Genomic DNA, 19,841 nt, shown 5'->3' with positions numbered 1-19,841 from the left:
TAGTATATAAATAAAGCATGTTATCCCTCCTCCAGTCCGTTCTCTGCATGCATGTCCAGTCTAAACAAGAATGTTGTCCTCTGCCACTCCCAATTAGAGCTGAGTGTTTTCTGGGCATGTATTCTGTGAATGCACAGGCATCTGTTGGTGCAGAACTTTCAGAGTAGTTTTTCATATGCAGGCGGTCAGGTGTTTTGCTTCCTTGTTGTTCTTGTTTATTATTCAAACTGTATGAATATAAATGGTTCCTTTTCCCTAGTTTTCTGCCTTTGGTCAGACCTGTATTGGTGTGACCTTCATTGTTTGCTTTTTCTTTTGCTTTCAGTTATCTTGGAGGAGAGACGAAGACTCTTCCATACTCTTATCCTTGGATTCCAGCTGACTTGCTAGAATAATGCCTGAGAGCCCAAGTGACTGAGTTGGAACACTCTGTGTGGTCAGCCAGCCCTTTCTCATTTATTCAGGTAAGTGCCAGACTTGATGCAAGTGTCATCATGCAGGGCAGTGGTTTTCTTCCACCTGGGTGAAAATATCTGCAGTGTCAGACAGAAGGCAAAGAAATGGATCAGAAAGGGCTCTGGCTGTAAAGATCCTGGCTTTATACAAGGTTAGCAAGATGAAAGCAAAACAGGCTGTTAGACTAATTGGACCTTCGGGCTGATCCAGCAGTTCCTAAAACTTTTTCTTTGTTCCTAAAACTTATTGTGCGAACTTTGTAACTGTCTCATAGTTTTAATTCAAGTCTAATTTCCGGGGAAGGAAGGAGAGAAAAGGACACCAATGCAGCTATAGCTTTTACTGTTGGAACTTCGCTCTTATGGCCCATTAAATATGTTCCACTAGAAACAAAATGTCTGGAGTTCAGCTCCAGGCTTCTCTGGATAACTAGTGACCAGTCCCATTTCATAGCTTCTGTTTCTTATTTTAAAACTAGGAGTGCTGAAAATGGGTCTGGAAACATGTTGGGTAGCAAATGTTCCATGAAAGAGGTGTCCTTTTCTTTCCTTCTTCACCCCCCCCCCCCCAGGGAAGCCACATCAGTGCCTTCAGGCTGCATGTTGTAGATGAGAAGAAGAATGTCACCTGCTCCCCAAATGTTACCAGCTCACTTTGGTTCTTCCAGCTCCTTAACCAACAACTTTTTAAGCCAAATAATAATTAATCAAAAAGCTATATAAGGAAGAATGATGACACAGCATAGGGAGGGAGTATGGAGCATGTTGCATAGTTAAAGAAATGCAGAAACTGCGTACGTAGAGGGACTATTTGGGAGCCGATAGGCAAGGGCTGTGCTGCATTCTGGGGCCTTCTCCAAACTCCTTTGTAGCCTAATAAACACTCTTCAGTATTCACAGTCATTTCTCACATCATCCATATCAGAGACTCCAGAAAGACCTAGTAAGAGCAGCAGAGATGCAGTGGACCCACCTGTCTCCAGGAGATAATGGTCTGGAGATATGCCCATTTCAGAGGGGGGACTTGTACAAGTCCACAATTGCCAAGTAGATTGTTTCTTTGGATTGCACTAGCGTCAATGGGGAGGGATCCAGAGCACAAGTCATTGTCGTTGTGCTTTACCGAAGTGCCCTCTGCTCCTGTAGGAGAGACAAGCTGTGTGAAAACAACACCTCATAGAAGATCCCACCACTGTTTCAACTTGCATTGCTGCCATTTCCTCCTCCCGCAGAGCAAGTGCAAAAGGATGGTGCTATTTTTACAGCAGTGGAGGGAGGTACAGCTGTAGCTTTCTGACATTCCAGGTAATCTGACTTTTTTCCACGATCATCTGTTTTATAAAATACCAGAGTGGTGAGGGGTGGAGATGTGAGGAAGCCGACAGCTCCTCGTAAGCTGACTCTGAAGTAGCACAGTGATTGAGGGCACATGTGGACATTGGTCAAAGCTTTGGGATTCTCAAAACACAACACCAGAGTATTTTTTTTAAATCCTTAAAGACAGAGCTGGTGTCATAGAAGCTAAAAGCCTGCCTCTTGTGTGGGGAGGGAAAGATCCCTATGGCAACTCATGTGGTGAGGGTGTTGACTGAGGGTGTGTGGTGCAGCCACCTTGCTGAAACTGAGCATGTCTGTACCTGGATAGGAGAGCACCTGAGAATCAGGTGCAGGTCAGTTTGAGCTCCTGAAAGGAAATGTGGGGTCCAGATATTAGGAAGATTATGTATTTATCTTGCATTGTGCTCCTACTTCAGTCTAAATCATTTGGCTCTATCCTGGCTGCTGCTTTTGTTCATGGAAGAAGTGCACTTTGTGCCAGGTGCAAGGGTCTGTTTTTGCCTTTTTCCTTCTTGAGCCACTGCTACCCCTGGTTTGCTCCTACCCCCTCCCAGACATCAGGGATATGGTTTTGTGTGGCACGGAGAGGGGGGATGCAGAGGGAAGGGGAGATCAGCAAACATAACCTTTCCTCCCGTGCACAAAGGGAATTTTATCCACAAATAGAAGATACAACCCATTTGTTTGGTATTTTTTTATTTAGTTGATTCTTTATGAATATTATTATTAACAGTATTTATATACCGCTTTTCAGTGGAAAGTTCACAAAGCAGTTTACAGAGAAAATAAAACAAACAGCTAATGGCTCCACTCCACATACATTGAAAACATTGTATTTATCAGTGTTTTAAAATGTAAGTGTCTATATACAATAAATATTCTGACATATGAAAAATTTTAAAACCCAGCATATTCCAGTGTCAATGATTTCTAGTTATGAAAGAAAAGTCAACATACAATGTTACAATTCTACATTCCTTGCTGCCAAAGCAGTCTTTTTGTCCTTTTAAAATTAGTCTCCAGATAGTTTTGAGCTTATGTGTTTGTATTTAATTGTACAAGATGGAAAAGGTATAGGTCCACACCTATGTCCTTTTGAAATATATATATATTTTTTATCTTGCTATGCTATTCAAAGGACCAGTGCAGAAACTATGAGAGTTGCATGGTTTTCTTATCAGGTTTTTTTTTTAATTATTAAAGCAGAGGTTAAACCAAAACGTGAATAGAAATATTAAATGTTTACTTAAAACATTTATTTGCTGCCTTTCAGTCTCATTTAAGGAGTCAGAAGGCAGTTTACAAATAACGATAAAAAACAAACCATTAAAGCCATAGACACTGAAAAGCAAATCAAACTGGAGTGAACAGGTAACAACTACCAATAAGAAAAATGACTGTGATTCAGCTAACAGAAGGCCAAGCAGAAGAGAAACACCCAACTCTCCTCTTAAAAGGGTGTAATTTAGGAGGCACCATAAGTTGCAGATTGCAAAGAGTGGGGTAAGGTCTCTTTGAACCCAATCGTATGCATGTCTACTCAGAAGTAAATTCCATTCTAGTCAATGGGGCTTATTCCCAGGTAATTGTGGATAGAGTAAGAAGAGTAACAAGGGCTGTCATTGGTTGGCAACCTTCAGTCTCGGATCTTGGATCTCGAGTGTGGATAGGATTGCAGCCTTTATCACGTAGCTCTTCTCTGTTTCCTGAGTTGCTTTCTTTCTTCAAGTTGGTTTAATGCTGATCATTAAACACCTGGCGTACACTAGAACAGAGGCTGCAGCCGTGTCAGGCCTCGGACACTGAGAAAAATCGTTCAGTACATGACTCTAGGTGAACTGAGGAATACAAACACATGTGGGAAAGGACTGAGGTGTCTCTGTGGTCCGTAATCTGAGCCTGGGCCTGCAGTGTCATGCAGCTGCAAAACAAGTGAGTGCAGTGCTAGGGTGCTTTAACGAGATTAAATCCAGATCACAAAAAATAATAATTCCACTCTTTTCTGCATTCATCAGACCTTTCTTGGAATACAGGTTCCCATTGATTCAGCAGGGATTTGGTTCCAGGACCCCGCATGGATACAAAAAACCTTGGATACTCCGCTTTTGAATTGGTATAAAATTGTGTTGATCTGTATTCTGTACAGCAGTGTTTCTCAAACTGTGGGTCAGGACCCACTAGGTGGGTCGCAATCCAGTTTCTGGTGGATCCCCACTCATGTCAATATTTTATTTTTATCTATTAAGAACATAAGAACCGCCCCACTGGATCAGGCCATAGGCCCATCTAGTACAGATTCCTGTATCTCACAGCGGCCCACCAAATGCCCCAGGGAGCACACCAGATAACAAGAGACCTGCATCCTGGTACCCTCCCTTGCATCTGACATAGCCCATTTCTAAAATCAGGAGGTTGTACATGCACATCATGGCTTGTAACCCGTAATGGATTTTTCCTCCAGAAACCTTTTAAAGAAATCCCCTTTTAAAGGCATCCAGGCCAGATGCCGTCACTACATCCTGTGGCAAGGAGTTCCACAGACCAACCACACACTGAGTAAAGAAATATTTTCTTTTGTCTGTCCTAACTCTCCCAACACTTAATTTTAGTGGATGTCCCCTGGTTTTGGTGTTATGTGAGAGTGTAAAGAGCATCTCCCTATCCACTCTGTCCACCCCCTGCATAATTTTGTATGTCTCAATCATGTCCCCTCTCAGGCGTCTCTTTTCTAGGCTGTAGAGGCCCAAACACCGCAGCCTTTCCGCATAAGGAAGGTGCCCCAGCCCCGTAATCATCTTAGTCGCTTTCTTTTGCACCTTTTCCATTTCCAATATGTCCTTTTTGAGATGTGGCGACCAGAACTGGACACAATACTCCAGGTGTGGCCTTACCATAGATTTGTACAACAGCATTATAATATTAGCCGTTTTGTTCTCAATACCCTTCCTAATGATCCCAAGCATAGAATTGGCCTTCTTCACTGCCGCCGCACATTGGGTCGACACTTTCATCGAGCTGTCCACCACCACCCCAAGATCTCTCTCCTGATCACAGACAGCTCAGAACACATCAGCCTATATGTGAAGGTTTAATTTTTTGCCCCAGTGTGCATGACTTTACACTTACCGACATTGAAGCGCATTCTGCCATTTGCTGCCCATTCTGCCAGTCTGGAGAGATCCTTCTGGAGCTCCTCACAATGACTTCTGCTTTTCACTACTCAGAAAAGCTTGGTGCCGTCTGCAAACTTAGCCGTCTCACTGCTCAACCCTGTTTCCAGGTCATTTATGAAGAGGTTGAAAAGTACCGGTCTCAGGACAGATCCTTGGGGTACACCACTTTTCACCTCTCTCCATTGTGAAAATTGCCCACTGACACCCACTCTCTGTTTCCTGGTCTTCAGCCAGGTCTCAGTCCAGGAGAGACCTGCCCTCCATTCCCTGACTGTGGAGTTTTTTCAGTAGCCTTTGGTGAGGGACCATGTGGAACGCCTTCTGAAAGTCCAGATATATAATGTCTACGGGTTCTCCCGCATCCACATGCCTGTTGACCTGATGCTCCCATGGTATGTGACTGCATTGGGGGAAATGTTACAGACCTGTACTTTTAACAAGTTACTATGTATATGCTTTTAGCAATGACAGTCAATGAGACATACTCCTGGGTAGGATTGCAGCCTAGGATTGTGAAAAATTTTCCTGCTGGATGATGTCACTTCCGGTCATGACATCACTTCCGGTGGGTCCTGACAGATTCTCATTCTAAAAAGTGGGTCCTGGCGCTAAATGTATGAGAACCACTGCTGTCAGTATTCATCTTAGAACAGCCAGAAGTGCATGTGGCAGTGTATAACATGAGACGCTTGGTGCTGTAGGTAAGCGGTGAGATAAGGGTAATCTGAGTGCAGATGTCAACACTTCAGAGGAGGCTCATTACAGTTGAGCTTCAGCATCCGCGGGGTTTTTACTAATACTAATGTCAGGATCTGTGGAGGTTGAGGACTGAGGACATTTTTGTGGAGTAACATACCAGTGCAGTTTTCTCCAAAGCGAAACTTGTAAATTTTTTTAAAGTGCTGTTCACTTTCCTTGGGGTATTTTGCCACTAGATGGCACTATTTGCAAATGCTGGGTACCTCTTGGCCACATCTTAGGATCATATATTTGATGCATGTTCCATTGACATTGTTTGTTGGCAACCTTCAGTCTCGAGGGACTATGGTATCGCGCTCTGAAAGGTGGATTTGGAACATCGTCTAGTGTGGCTGAAAAGGCCAATTCGGGAGTGACAATCCCTTCCACAACGGGAGCAAGTGCAGTCTGTCCCTGGTCTGTCTCCCTGGCTATGGGCCTTCCTTCTTTGCCTCTTAGCCTCAGACTGTTGGCCAAGTGTCTCTTCAAACTGGGAAAGGCCATGCTGCACAGCCTGCCTCCAAGCGGGCCGCTCAGAGGCCAGGGTTTCCCACTTGTTGAGGTCCACTCCTAAGGCCTTCAGATCCCTCTTGCAGATGTCCTTGTATCGCAGCTGTGGTCTACCTGTAGGGCGCCTTCCTTGCACGAGTGCTCCATAGAGGAGATCCTTTGGGATCCGTCCATCATCATTCTCACAACATGACCGAGCCAACGCAGGCGTCTCTGTTTCAGCAGTGCATACATGCTAGGGATTCCAGCACGTTCCAGGACTGTGTTGTTAGGAACTTTGTCCTGCCAGTGATGCTGAGAATGCGTCGGAGGCAGCGCATGTGGAAAGCGTTCAGTTTCCTCTCCTGTTGTGAACGAAGAGTCCATGACTCGCTGCAGTACAGAAGTGTACTCAGGATGCAAGCTCTGTAGACCTGGATCTTGGTATGTTCCGTCAGCTTCTTGTTGGACCAGACTCTCTTTGTGAGTCTGGAAAACGTGGTAGCTGCTTTACCGATGCATTCGGAGGTGAGTCCACATCCTGAACCATGACCTGTGTTTTCTTCAGGCTGATCGTCAGTCCAAAATCTTGGCAGGCCTTGCTAAAACAAACCATGAGCTGCTGGAGATCTTTGGCAGAGTGGGTAGTGACAGCTGCATCGTCGCAAAGAGGAAGTCACGCAGACATTTCAGCTGGACTTTGGACTTTGCTCTCAGTCTGGAGAGGTTGAAGAGCTTTCCATCTGATCTGGTCCGGAGATAGATGCCTTCTGTTGCGGTTCCAAAGGCATGCTTCAGCAGGACAGCGAAGAAAATCCCAAACAAGGTTGGTGCAAGAACACAGCCCTGCTTCACGCCGCTTCGGATGTCGAAGGGGTCTGTTGTGGAGCCATCGAAGTCAACAGTGCCCTTCATGTCCTTGTGGAAGGATCAAAGAAGAACAAAGGTGACAGGGGTGACTGCAATAACTACCGTGGCATCTCTCTCCTTAGCGTTGTAGGAAAGTTGTTTGCCCGAGTTGCACTAAAGAGGCTCCAGGTACTTGCAGAGAGCGTTTATCTGGAATCACAGTGCGGATTCCGAGCCAACAGGTCCACCACTGATATGGTATTCTCCCTTAGACAACTGCAGGAGAAATGCAGGGAACAGCGACAGCCACTCTTTATAGCCTTCATAGATCTCACGAAGGCCTTCGACCTGGTCAGCAGGGATGGCCTTTTCAAGATTCTCCCCAAGATTGGATGTCCACCCAGGCTCCTCAGCATCATCCGATCCTTCCATTGACATTATGTCTAGTTGAACATGTTTAGGATCAGAATGCAAGGAATTACGTCACTAAATGAAAACACCTGGACCAAGTGTTTCAAAATCGTATTTCTTATGAGTTTTTCAAGTTGAATGGAGAATGCGCATAAGCAGAGGTGATGGGGCCCAGATTGACAGCATCCAGAGTGGATTCCATCATGTATTGTCACTATGCAGAGCTTCAAAGGGATGCTGAAGAGCATGTGCATCCAGTGACACTTAGGCTGCAACCTTAAACGCACTTACTTGGGAGTGAGCGAGTCCCATTGCACTCAGGGAGGCTTACTTCTGAGTAGGTGGGCACAGGATTATGTTGCAAGCAGGTGTTGCATTAACTAGAAAATGTACAGAATCCTTCAGATGAATTAACCATACCATTGCAATATCAGCTGGGGATCATGAATACTGAAGGCCAATTCTATGCTTGGGGTCATTAGAAATGGTATCGAGAACAAAACAGCTAATATTATAATGCTGTTGTACAAATCGATGGTGTGGCCACACCTGGAGTATTGCGTCCAGTTCTGGTTGCCACATCTCAAAAAGGGCAGAGTGGAAATGGAAAAGGTGCAAAAGGGAGCGACAAAGATGATTACTGGGCTGGGTCACCTTCCTTGTGAGGAAAGGCTACAGCGTTTGGGCCTCTTCAACCTAGAAAAGAGGCGCCTGATGGGGGACATGATTGAGACACAAAATTATGCAGGGGATGGACAGAGTGGATAGAGAGATGCTTTTTTAACCTCTCACACAACACCAGAACCAGGGGTCATCCACTAAAATTGAGTGTTGGGAGAGTTAGGACAGACAAAAGAAAATATTTCTTTACTTAGCATGTAGTTGGTCTGTGGTACTCCTTGCCACAGCATGTGGTGATGGCATCTGGCCTGAATACCTTTAAGAGAGGATTGGACAAGTTTCTGGAGAAAAAATCCATTACGGTTACAAGCCATGATGTGTATGTGCGACCTCCTGATTTTAGAAATGGGCTATGTCAGATGCAAGAGAGGGCACCAGGATGCAGTTCTCTTGTCTTGTGTGCTCCCTGAGACATTTGGTGGGCCACTGAGATATAGGAAGCTGGACTAATGGGCCTATGGCCTGATCCAGCAGGGCTGTTCTTATGTTCTTGCTGACTCAGTAATGCAAGGGAGTTCTTGTTTACATTTTCAAGTTGTGTACATTTTCCAAGTCTTCGTAATAAAATTGAAGAACTGAGATTTCCCAAGATCTCAGCTCCTGAAGCCCATCAGACCTGCTGGTTTCTCAGGTTTAGTTCTTGGGTAGTTGGTGCAGGGTCATCTCAGTGGTGGCTCAGATCTCAGCCCATCTGACCTGCTGGTTTCTCAGGTTTAGTTCTTGGGTAGTTGGTGCAGGGTCATCTCAGTGGTGGCTCCATGACTGTGTAATTGGCTACCTAGGGAGGCGTGCCATGCCCCGGACCCTGTTTTCAAGTGGACTGGAACATCTGCTCTTCAGATTGGCCCCTTTTGTGTTAATATTGTAGTGTGTTGTTATGTAAGGGGAATGCATCTTATCCTATGCATGTTTATTCAGATGCAAGTCCCAGTGGTTTTGGTGGGGATTTACTCCCAGGTGTGTTGCATACTGCTGCACTAGTTGAAGATGTTGAAGTTCTACTGTGGAGATGTTATAAAAGGGAATGTCTTTGAGTTGAGGCTTCTGTAATTCTGGTCTGTCACATACAGTCTAGGAGGTGACCTAGATTTGACTAGCTCCATTGTAATGTAATTACGCTGCTGAGCAATATCTGATACCCTGGAAGAAAGAGGTAAAGTTTATTTTTAAAGGTTATGGATTTGGTTGAGTCACATCATTGTGTAGCACACAGGACAGGAATCTGCAGAAGTCTCTGCTGATAGGCAGGCAGGTATCAACGGACACGTTCAGGCTTCAAGGAGCAGAGTTAAGTTCAAGGCAGGGAAAGGGAATGTTTTGACATTTGTCAGAGTGATTGAACAAAACAACTTAGAGTTTCGTTGAAATAGTACCTTTTCCTTGTTCGGTTTGTCTTTGATGGATGAAATAAATGTGAGCTTCTTATATGAATATGATTAGTTTGCAGAGATTAGCCTTATGGATTCTCCTCCCCCCTGCATTTGTACTTTGTCAGATTGCACAACAGCTCTAATAGGCAGGACTTAAGAGCAGTTTTCAAAAAAATAAAAAAATTTTTAAAAACACACAGGAAAACCTGCTGGCTGAACTGCTGCAAGAAGCTATGTTATATAAATGCTGGTCCTGACTAATTGCAAGGAAGAGGCACAAAGGTTCTCCAGGGAGCAGCAAAGGGTAGCAGGCACCTTCAAAAATACTTTTTTAACCCCTGTTGCTGTATCAGTAGGAGTAGAAATTGGAAGTAGAAGCATGATGGAGTGTGATAGCCCATCAAGCAAGGCTAAAGGAGCAAATCAAGCAGCCCATCTTAGGGGACTTCATATAAAAGTGCTTTTATGCTAATTCCTGAAGTCTCTGAGCAAAGTTGGGAGATCTGGAATGTTTGGTGGCTAGGGAAAGCATTGATATAGTGGGAATAACAGAAACATGGTAAAGTGTGAACCACCAGTGGGATACCGCAATCCCAGGCTATAAACTCTATAGGAGGGACAGAGTGGTGGTGGGGTGGCCATCTGTGTTAAAGAAGGGGTGGAATCCAGCAAAGAAGAGGTTGAAGGCCGGTCTGACTCCACCTTAGAATTGCTGTGGGTTAAATTATCAGGTTTGAGGAGTGATGTAATAGTGGGGACATGCTACTGTCCTCCGGACCAGAAACCAGAAGGGGACCTTGAAATGAGGAAACAGATCAGGGAGGTGTTGAGGAGGGACAGGGTTGTAATCATGGGGGATGTCAGTTATCCTCACATGGACTGGGTCAATTCATACTCTGGTCATGAAAGAGAGACCGGTTTTCTTGACATGCTAAATGACTGCGCTTTAGAGCAAATAGTCATGGAGCCCACCAGAGGACAAGTGACTCTGGATTTAATATTCTGTGGTACTCAAGACCTGGTTAGAGATGTAATGTTACTGAGCCATTGCAGAACAGTGACCATGCTGCAATTAGTTTCACGATGCACATCGGGGGAAGAGTGTCAAACAAATCTAATACCAAAACCTGAAGGGCGAACTTCCCTCACATGAGGAGGCTAGTTAAGGAGAAGTTGAAAGGGAAGGTTAAAAGAGTCCAATCTCTCCAGAGTGCATGGAGGCTGTTTAAAACAACAGTAATAGAGGCCCAGAAGTGTATACCGCAAAGGAAGAAGGGCTTGACTAAGTCCAGGTGGGTGCCCGCTTGGCTAACGAGCCAAGCTAGAGAGGCTATGAAGGGCAAGGAAGCTTCCTTTCATAAATGGAAGTCTTGCCCTAATGAGAAGAATGAAAAGGAACATAAACTGTGCCAAAAGAAATGTAAGAAAGTGATATGGGAGACGAAGAAAGACTATGAGGGATATGTGGCTAGCAACATTAAGGGGAATAATAAAAGCTTCTTCAAATATGTTAGAAGCAGGAAACCCGCCAGTTGGCCCTCTGGATGGTGAGGGAGGGAAAGGGGAGATAAAAGGAAACTTAGGGTGCAATCCTAACCTCTTATGTCAGTGCTTTCCAGCACTGGTGTAGCGGTGCCAATGAGCCGTGTGCTGCATCCTGCAGTTGGGTGTCACTCATGGAGGCCTCCTCAAAGTAAAGGAATGTTTGTTCCCTTACCTCAGAGCTGCATTGCCCTTATGTCAGTGCTGATATAAGGGGTTAAGATTGCGCCCTTAGAAATGGAAGAGAAATTAAATGAGTTCTTTGCATCTGTCTTCATGGCAGAAGACCTTGGACAGATACCAATACCCTAATGACCTTTCTTGACCTAGAAATTAAGTCAGATAGAGGTTAAAAGAAAAGACATTACAGACCTAATGGACAAATTAAAGATCAGTAAGTCACCAGGCCCAGATGGCATCCACCCAAGGGTTATTAAGGAACTGAAGAATGAAGTAGGCGATCTCTTGACTAAAATATACAACTTGTCCCTTAAAACGGTCATGGTGCCAGAGGATTGGAGGATAGCAAATATTACACTGATTTTTAAAAAAGGAAGGAGACCCGGGAAATATAGGCCACTCAGCCTAGCATCTGTTCCAGATAATATGGTGGAATGTCTCATCAAAGATAAAATCTTAAAACACGTAGACGAACAAGCCCTGCTAAAGGAGAATCGGCATGGCTTCTAAGAACATAAGAACATAAGAAGAGGCCCGCTGGATCAGACCAAAGGCCCGCCTAGTTCAGTTTCCTGTATCTCACAGTGTCCCACCAAATGCTTCAGGGAACACGAGAGACAACAGACACAACCTGCGCCCTGGTGGCCTCCCCTGCATCTGGCAATCAGAGGCAGCCTGCTTCTAAAACTAAGAGCTTGCACATACCTACTATGACTTGTTACCCATAATAAACTTTTCCTCCAGAAATTTGTCCAACCCCCTCTTAAAGGCATCCAGGCAAGATGCCATTACTACTTCCGGTGGCAAAGAGTTCCACAGACTGATTACACGCTGGGTAAAGAAATGTTTTCTTCTGTTTGCCCTAACTCTCCCAACACTCAACTTTAGTGGATGTCCCCTGGTTCTGGTGTTATATGAGAGGGAAAAGAGCGGCTCTCTATCCACTCTGTCCATCCCCTGCATAATTTTGTATGTCTCAATCATGTCCCTCCTCAGGCGCCTCTTTTCTAGACTGAAGAACCACAAACGCTGTAGTATTTCCTTGTAAGGGAGATGCCCCAGCCCCGTAATCATCTTAGTCGCTCTCTTCTGCACCTTTTCCATTTCCACTATGTCCTATTTGAGATGTGGCGACCAGAACTGGACACAATACTCCAGGTGTGGCCTTACCACCAATTTGTACAATGGCGTTATAATATTAGCCGTCTTATTCTCAATGCCTTTTCTAATGATCCCAGGCATGGAATTAGCCCTCTTCACTGCCACCGTACATTGGGTCGACACTTTCATTCCACAAGCACCTCGAGATCTCTCTCCTGATCTGTCCCAGACAGCTCAGAACTCATTGGCCCACTGATTCTCAAATGTTTAGCACTGGGACCCACTTTTTAGAATGAGAATCTGTCAAGACCCACTGGACATTATGTCATGACCAGAAATGACGTCGTCAAGCAGGAAAATTTTTGATAATCCTAGGTTGACCTACCCTAGGTCAACCTACCTACTGGGGAGAAGGGCGGGATAGAAATAAAGTTTTATTATTTATTATTATTTAAAAGTCCCATTTACTATCATTGTTAAAAGCATATATTGAGTAACCTGTAAAAGTATGGATGTGTATCAATTCCCCAATGCAGTCACATGCCATGGTAGCATCAAGTCTAATATATTAAAAATAAAATATTGAAATGAATGGGGACCCACCTGAAATTGGCTCACGTCCCAGGTAGTGGGTCCCAACCCACAGTTTGAGAAACACTGTATTAGCCTGTATGTAAAGTTTCAATTCTTTGCCCCAACGTGCATGACTTTACACTTACTTACATTGAAATGCACCTGTCATTTTGCTGATTCTCCCAGTTCGGAGAGATCCTTCTGGAGCTCTTCACAATAACTTCTGGTCTTCACCACTCAGAGAAGGTTGGTGTCATCCGCAAACTTGGCCACCTTGCTGCTTAACCCTGTCTCTAGGTCATTTATGAACAGGTTGAAAAGCATCAGTCCCAGGACAGATCCTTGGGGCACTCCACTTTCCACCTCTCTCGATTGTGAAAATTGCCCATTGACACCCACTCTCTGCTTCCTGGACCTCAACGGGTTCCTAATCCCCGCCTCAGAACTTGGGCCCTAAAAAGAGTGGGGCAAATGTAGTCTCATATGTTCCCTTTTTAGGGATCAGATTAGAACTTAGAAAACTTTTCAGAACTTTCAAAGAATCAGGGGCTTCAGTTCTACCTCCATGCTATTTTGAACTAAATAGTCAACTTAGAGAAGCTATTGAATTTGCACATCAACAGTTCTCTCTTGCAAGGTGGAATTTACTCCATAGAGCCATTTTGTCTAAGAATTCTAAACAATTTTGGCATATTACTTCAGGTTTCTTCCATAATTATGTTTCCCTAGTTTTTCCAATCTCATCATTTATTTGGGAAAATTATATTAAATTAACCTTTTATGATGATTATAAAGTCACTTCTTCTGTACCACTGGCTTCATTCTCTGAAGTACATAGTTGGCCTCCTGTATCTGAGTCTGAAGTAAAGCAACTTCTTCTTTTGAAACCTGGGAAGGCTGCGGGCCCAGACGTCCTTCCCCTTGATATATTCAAGGTTGACCCAGATTGATGGGCACCACTATTGGCAGACCTGTTCACAGTTGTAAATAATACTGGCATTATGCCCAACTCATGGACCCAGTCAATCATTATGCCCATTTATTAAAAAGGGGATAGAAAGCACCCAGGGAGCTATCGCCCCATCTCTTTGCTATCCTCTCTGGGCAATATTTACGCAAAATACCTTTTGGACAGGCTCACCAAGTGGCTGAAAGAAAATAACGTTATTGGCCCAGAACAAACAGGCTTCTTACCTGGTAAATCTATTTTGGATAACTGTTTAGCCCTATCCCATTTAGTGACTAAGTATGCCAAATCTAAAAATTTCCATCTTTATGCTGCCTTCCTGGATTTAAAAGGCGCATTTGACACGGTTGACAGGGAGCTACTTTGGCTAAAACTGGACAATTTAGGTCTGGACAAGAGACTCCTTCTCTTAATCAGGAAGCTCTACTTGGAGACTAGCTGCTGTGTTAAATTAACACCTTGTGGGAAACTTTCGGCCCCAATTCCTACTAATTTAGGAGTCAAACAAGGATGTGTCTTAGCCCCTATGCTGTTCAACATATTTATTAATGATCTGGCTCCTCATTTGTCCTTAGCTGATGCCCATCCTCCTAAATTAGGTAATTTACCGTTCCCCCTTCTGTTGTATGCAGACAATATGCTGCTATTGTCCTGTACGAAAATTGGCTTGAAGCGTTTAATCAACTCGTGTATTAAATACCTAACTTCCAATAAATTGCAATTAAACTTTGAGAAGTCTAAAATAGTGGTTTTCGGTTCCCAATGGAAGCCTACCTCTTGGGCCTTTGGTGGGAAGGTAATCGAACAGGTTAAAGTTTTCAAGTACCTTGGAATTCTGTTTCATCATAGGCGTACTTGGTCACCCCATTGCCAGGCTGCTATTAACTCAAGCAATTTATTAGTTCAAGCTACTTTGCAGGTTTTTTTTACACCTGGGGCAATTCTTATATCCCAGCAGCAGTGCAGATCTTTAAGTCCAAGGTTCTGGCACAATTGCTGTTTGGTACCCCTATCTGGATTTCAGCCATTTCCACTCTAGTAGAACGTGTTCAATCCAGATTCCTCTGTAAGATCTTTGCGGTACCTCACTGCGTCCCTTACGCAGCATTGTGCCTTGAAGCTGGTCTGCATAAAATTGAAACACTGGCCTGGCTGAAATTCTTGAGATTTTGGCTAAGAGTTGGTTTCGAGGCAAATCAGAACATCATGCTCTCTAATATTCTTGCTGATGTTTCTTTTTCCTCTGGTCTAACCTTATTTCACAAAAGACTCCAGCTCCTAGGTTTATCAACTGATGTGATAGGAGGATTACCCATGTCTGCAGCTTACAATCTTATTCAGACCCGATTATTTGATATAGAGAAACAGGATTTGCAAGCTGCAGCCCGTAAGTTTTGTTCGCCTCTATATATTGGTCTTTCAGGGCCCTCTGATTTGGGTTCAAGCTATCTGTCGTTCATGTGTTCACCTCAGATTCGTAGAGCCTTTACACTGGGTAGGTTTAATATCTTACTTACAAATGTACTAAGAGCAAGATTTAATAGACCATTGGAAAGTCCCCAGTCATGTTCTTGCGACCTGATCTCAAAAGAGTCCTTGACCCATGTACTTCTGTACTGTACCCACTATATTGATTTACGCCATCGATTTCTATATCCATTTCTGGAAAGCTTGCATGGTTCAGATACAGACTTGGTCCAGTACTTGTTAGACAGGAGAAATGAGTACCACTCATCAAATGTAGCAAAATATATATTTAAGGCACTGTCAAGGCGTAAATTCCTCTGCATTTCTTTGCCTGATCAATGATTTGTGGCTACCCTGAATGTTTTAATTTTGTTTTCTTGTTGGATTGTTTATGCCAATAAAGGTGGAATGAATGAATGAATGAATGAATGAATGAATGAACAGTTCCTAATCCAGGAAAGGACCTGCCCTCTAATTCCCTGACTGTGGAGTTTCCTCAGTACCCTTTGGTGAGGGACCATGTCAAATGCAGCCTGAAAGTCCAGATATATAATATCCAGTTGGGAAGGGGATGGCTTCTCCAGCCAGCATGCTGGAAACCCACCTTCTCTTGACTGTAGCTGACATGGTACAGTCCATTCTGCTACCTTTTGCTGCTGCATATCTAGACCATGTTTTGGTCATTAACCAATGTCTGTTGGATGAACTCAGTTGCATATATGATGCCTATACAATCAGTTCAGTAATTTGCATATACTTGTCCTCAAACCTGTGTCATCTTTGACTGTATATTTTGGCTTGGATCTCATCAGTGAGGACCAGAATTTCATGAACAGAATGGGAATTTCCCACAATTCCCTTCCGTCCACAGACTGCTCTGCCCTCTGAAAAACTGCTTCTGAGAGTTGAGGAATTACTGGAATGGCATGGGGTGTGACATGGGGGTGCTGCAGGTAGAAAGGGATTTGGCATCATAAGAACATAAGAACAGCCCCACTGGATCAGGCCATAGGCCCATCTAGTCCAGCTTCCTGTATCTCACAGCGGCCCACCAAATGCCCCAGGGAGCACACCAGATAACAAGAGACCTCATCCTGGTGCTCTCCCCTACATCTGGCATTCTGACTTAACCCATTCCTAAAATCAGGAGGTTGCGCATACACATCATGGCTTGTACCCCATAATGGATTTTTCCTCCAGAAACTCGTCCAATCCCCTTTTAAAGGCGTCTAGGCTAGACGCCAGCACCACATCCTGTGGCAAGGAGTTCTACAGACCGACCACGCGCTGAGTAAAGAAATATTTTCTTTTGTCTGTCCTAACCCGCCCAACACTCAATTTTAGTGGATGTCCCCTGGTTCTGGTATTATGTGAGAGTGTAAAGAGCATCTCCCTATCCACTCTGTCCATCCCCTGCATAATTTTGTATGTCTCAATCATGTCCCCCCTCAAGCGTCTCTTTTCTAGGCTGAAGAGGCCCAAACGCCGTAGCCTTTCCTCATAAGGAAGGTGCCCCAGCCCCGTAATCATCTTAGTCGCTCTCTTTTGCACCTTTTCCATTTCCACTATGTCTTTTTTGAGATGCGGCGACCAGAACTGGACACAATACTCCAGGTGTGGCCTTACCATAGATTTGTACAACGGCATTATAATACTAACCGTTTTGTTCTCAATACCCTTCCTAATGATCCCAAGCATAGAATTGGCCTTCTTCACTGCTGCCGCACATTGGGTCGACACTTTCATCGACCTGTCCACCACCACCCCAAGATCTCTCTCCTGATCTGTCACAGACAGCTCAGAACCCATCAGCCTATATCTAAAGTTTTGATTTTTTGCCCCAATGTGCATGACTTTACACTTACTGACATTGAAGCGCATCTGCCATTTTGCTGCCCATTCTGCCAGTCTGGAGAGATCCTTCTGGAGCTCCTCACAATCACTTCTGGTCTTTACCACTCGGAAAAGTTTGGTGTCATCTGCAAACTTAGCCACTTCACTGCTCAACCCTGTCTCCAGGTCATTTATGAAGAGGTTGAAAAGCACCGGTCCCAGGACAGATCCTTGGGGCACACCGCTTTTCACCTCTCTCCATTGTGAAAATTGCCCATTGACACCCACTCTCTGCTTCCTGGCCTCCAACCAGTTCTCAATCCAGGAGAGGACCTGTCCTCTAATTCCCTGACTGTGGAGTTTTTTCAGTAGCCTTTGGTGAGGGACCGTGTCAAACGCCTTCTGAAAGTCCAGATATATAATGTCCACGGGTTCTCCCGCATCCACATGCCTGTTGACCTTTTCAAAGAATTCTATAAGGTTTGTGAGGCAAGACTTACCCTTACAGAAGCCATGCTGACTCTCCCTCAGCAAGGCCTGTTCGTCTATGTGTTTTGAGATCCTATCTTTGATGAGGCATTCCACCATCTTACCCGGTATAGATGTTAGGCTGACCGGCCTATAGTTTCCCGGGTCCCCCCTCTTTCCCTTTTTAAAAATAGGCGTGACATTTGCTATCCTCCAATCTTCTGGTACCGTGGCCGTTTTGAGGGACAAGTTGCATACCTTAGTCAAGAGATCTGCAACTTCATTCTTCAATTCCTTAATAACCCTTGGGTGTATGCCATCAGGGCCCGGTGACTTATTGATCTTTAATTTATCAATGAGGTCTGAAACATCTTCTCTTTTAACCTCTATCTGACTTAACTCCTTGGTTAGGAGGGGCCGTTCGGGCAGCGGTATCTGCCCGAGGTCTTCTGCTGTGAAGACAGATGCAAAGAACTCATTTAATTTCTCTGCCATCTCTAAGTCTCCTTTTATCTCCCCTTTCCCTCCCTCACCATCCAGAGGGCCAACCGCTTCTCTGGCGGGTTTCCTGCTTCTAACATATTTGAAGAAGCTTTTATTATTCCCCTTAATGTTGCTGGCCATGCGTTCCTCATAGTCTCGCTTGGCCTCCCCTATCACCTTCTTACATTTCTTTTGCCACAGTTTATGTTCCTTTTTATTCTCTTCATTAGGGCAAGACTTCCATTTACGGAAGGAAGCTTCCTTGCCCTTCACAGCCTCTCTAACTTGGCTGGTTAGCCATGCGGGCACTCTCCTGGATTTAGTGGAACCCTTCTTTCTTTGCGGTATACACCTCTGCTGGGCCTCTATTACTGTTGTTTTAAGCAGCCTCCATGCACTCTGGAGAGACTGGACTCTTTTTACCCTCCCTTTCAACCTCCTTCTAATCAGCCTCCTCATTTGAGGGAAGTCCGCCCGTCGGAAGTCAAGGGTTTTTGTTAGAGATTTGCCTGGTATTCTTCCCCCAACGTGCACGTCAAAACGGATCGCAGCATGATCACTGTTCCCCAATGGCTCAGTAACGTTTACATCTCTAACCAGGTCCTGCGTACCGCACAAAATTAAATCCAGAGTCACCTGTCCTCTGGTGGGCTCCGTGACTAGCTGATCTAAGCCACAGTCATTTAGCACGTCAAGAAATCCGGTTTCCTTATTGTGACCAGAACACAAATTGACCCAGTCAATATGAGGATAATTGAAGTCCCCCATGATTACAACCCTGTCCTTCCTTGTCACCTCCCTGATCTGTTTCCTCATTTCAAGGTCCCCAGTTAGGGCCCATCTTCCTTGTGTGAGTGGAAGCATCTTCTGTCTATTGCCTGATGAACCCAGCAGCATGTCGTTTGTCTGCCATTTCTTGGCCAAGCGGAGGGAGTAATAATAACCTAATCTGGTTTTTCATTCAGGTTTAAAAAAGCAGTTGGCAACCAGTGAGTCCAAGCAATTCTTTTGCAACTACTGTTTGGTCTCTCCTAAGCACCTTGTGTGTAGCCTGTGGACAGAGTGGTTCATTTCTTTGTGTGTCATTGTATCCCGAGTCAGATATATTGTAGCCATATTCTCTAACACAAAACTATTCTGTCCCCCTTTCCTTGTTGCTGGGAGGTGATATTGTGCGGCCCAAACAGGACAATAGTTTCTTCTAAAGCGAACAGTGTTGGATTGAATTGCAGAGTTAAAGTTAAAAAAAAAATCCTGCAAAAAAACCACCCATTGCTCAGTATGTTTGCCAATATCAGTTAAAGGATATGTGAATGTTGGAAGTCTAGAGCAACCAAGCACATTTCTAATGTTTAGTTCCCCCTATGTCTGTATATATTTCAGCACCTCTTTCTTGTTGGGTGTCTGAGAGAGACTGCCACCCATCTCCCTGTCTGGCAGGGACTAAGGTTGCAGTCTTATGCACACTTACCTAGGAGTAAGCCCCATTTACTTCTTACTAAGCACACTTAGGGTTGCACTGTACAGTGCAAGTGGTTCCTTTATAGAAACACATAGGCAGCCACTATTATGGCACAAGGTTGTCCCCTTGGAGTTTCTTGTTGCAAGACTTGTTGCTTTTCCATGGAATTAAGCCATTTTTGCCCAATGTTGCATATATGCAACAGGGACCAAATGTGTACACCTGTGGGCTGGGCAAAAATGGGTTAATGTTGAAAAATAA

At 44.4% G+C, this 19,841-nt stretch overlaps 1 protein-coding gene across 3 annotated transcripts in view; it reads left to right on the top strand.

Moving 5' to 3' along the window:
- Positions 1-329: 329 nt before the first annotated feature.
- MIPOL1 (mirror-image polydactyly 1) overlaps positions 330-19,841 on the top strand; it is a 273,609-nt gene continuing 254,097 nt past the window's right edge. For 2 of the 3 annotated variants that reach the window (XM_066631516.1, XM_066631515.1), the window contains exons 1-2: positions 330-464; positions 1,602-1,760. The gene's annotated coding sequence lies outside the window, so the exon portion shown is untranslated. The remainder of the gene's footprint in view (positions 465-1,601; positions 1,761-19,841) is intronic. The other variant, XM_066631517.1, reaches the window with a different exon arrangement.

This window comes from Tiliqua scincoides, chromosome 1 (genome assembly GCF_035046505.1).
Source record: "Tiliqua scincoides isolate rTilSci1 chromosome 1, rTilSci1.hap2, whole genome shotgun sequence".
Classification (NCBI taxonomy): Eukaryota; Metazoa; Chordata; class Lepidosauria; order Squamata; family Scincidae; genus Tiliqua; species Tiliqua scincoides.
This window is presented reverse-complemented; position numbering and strand designations above follow the sequence as displayed.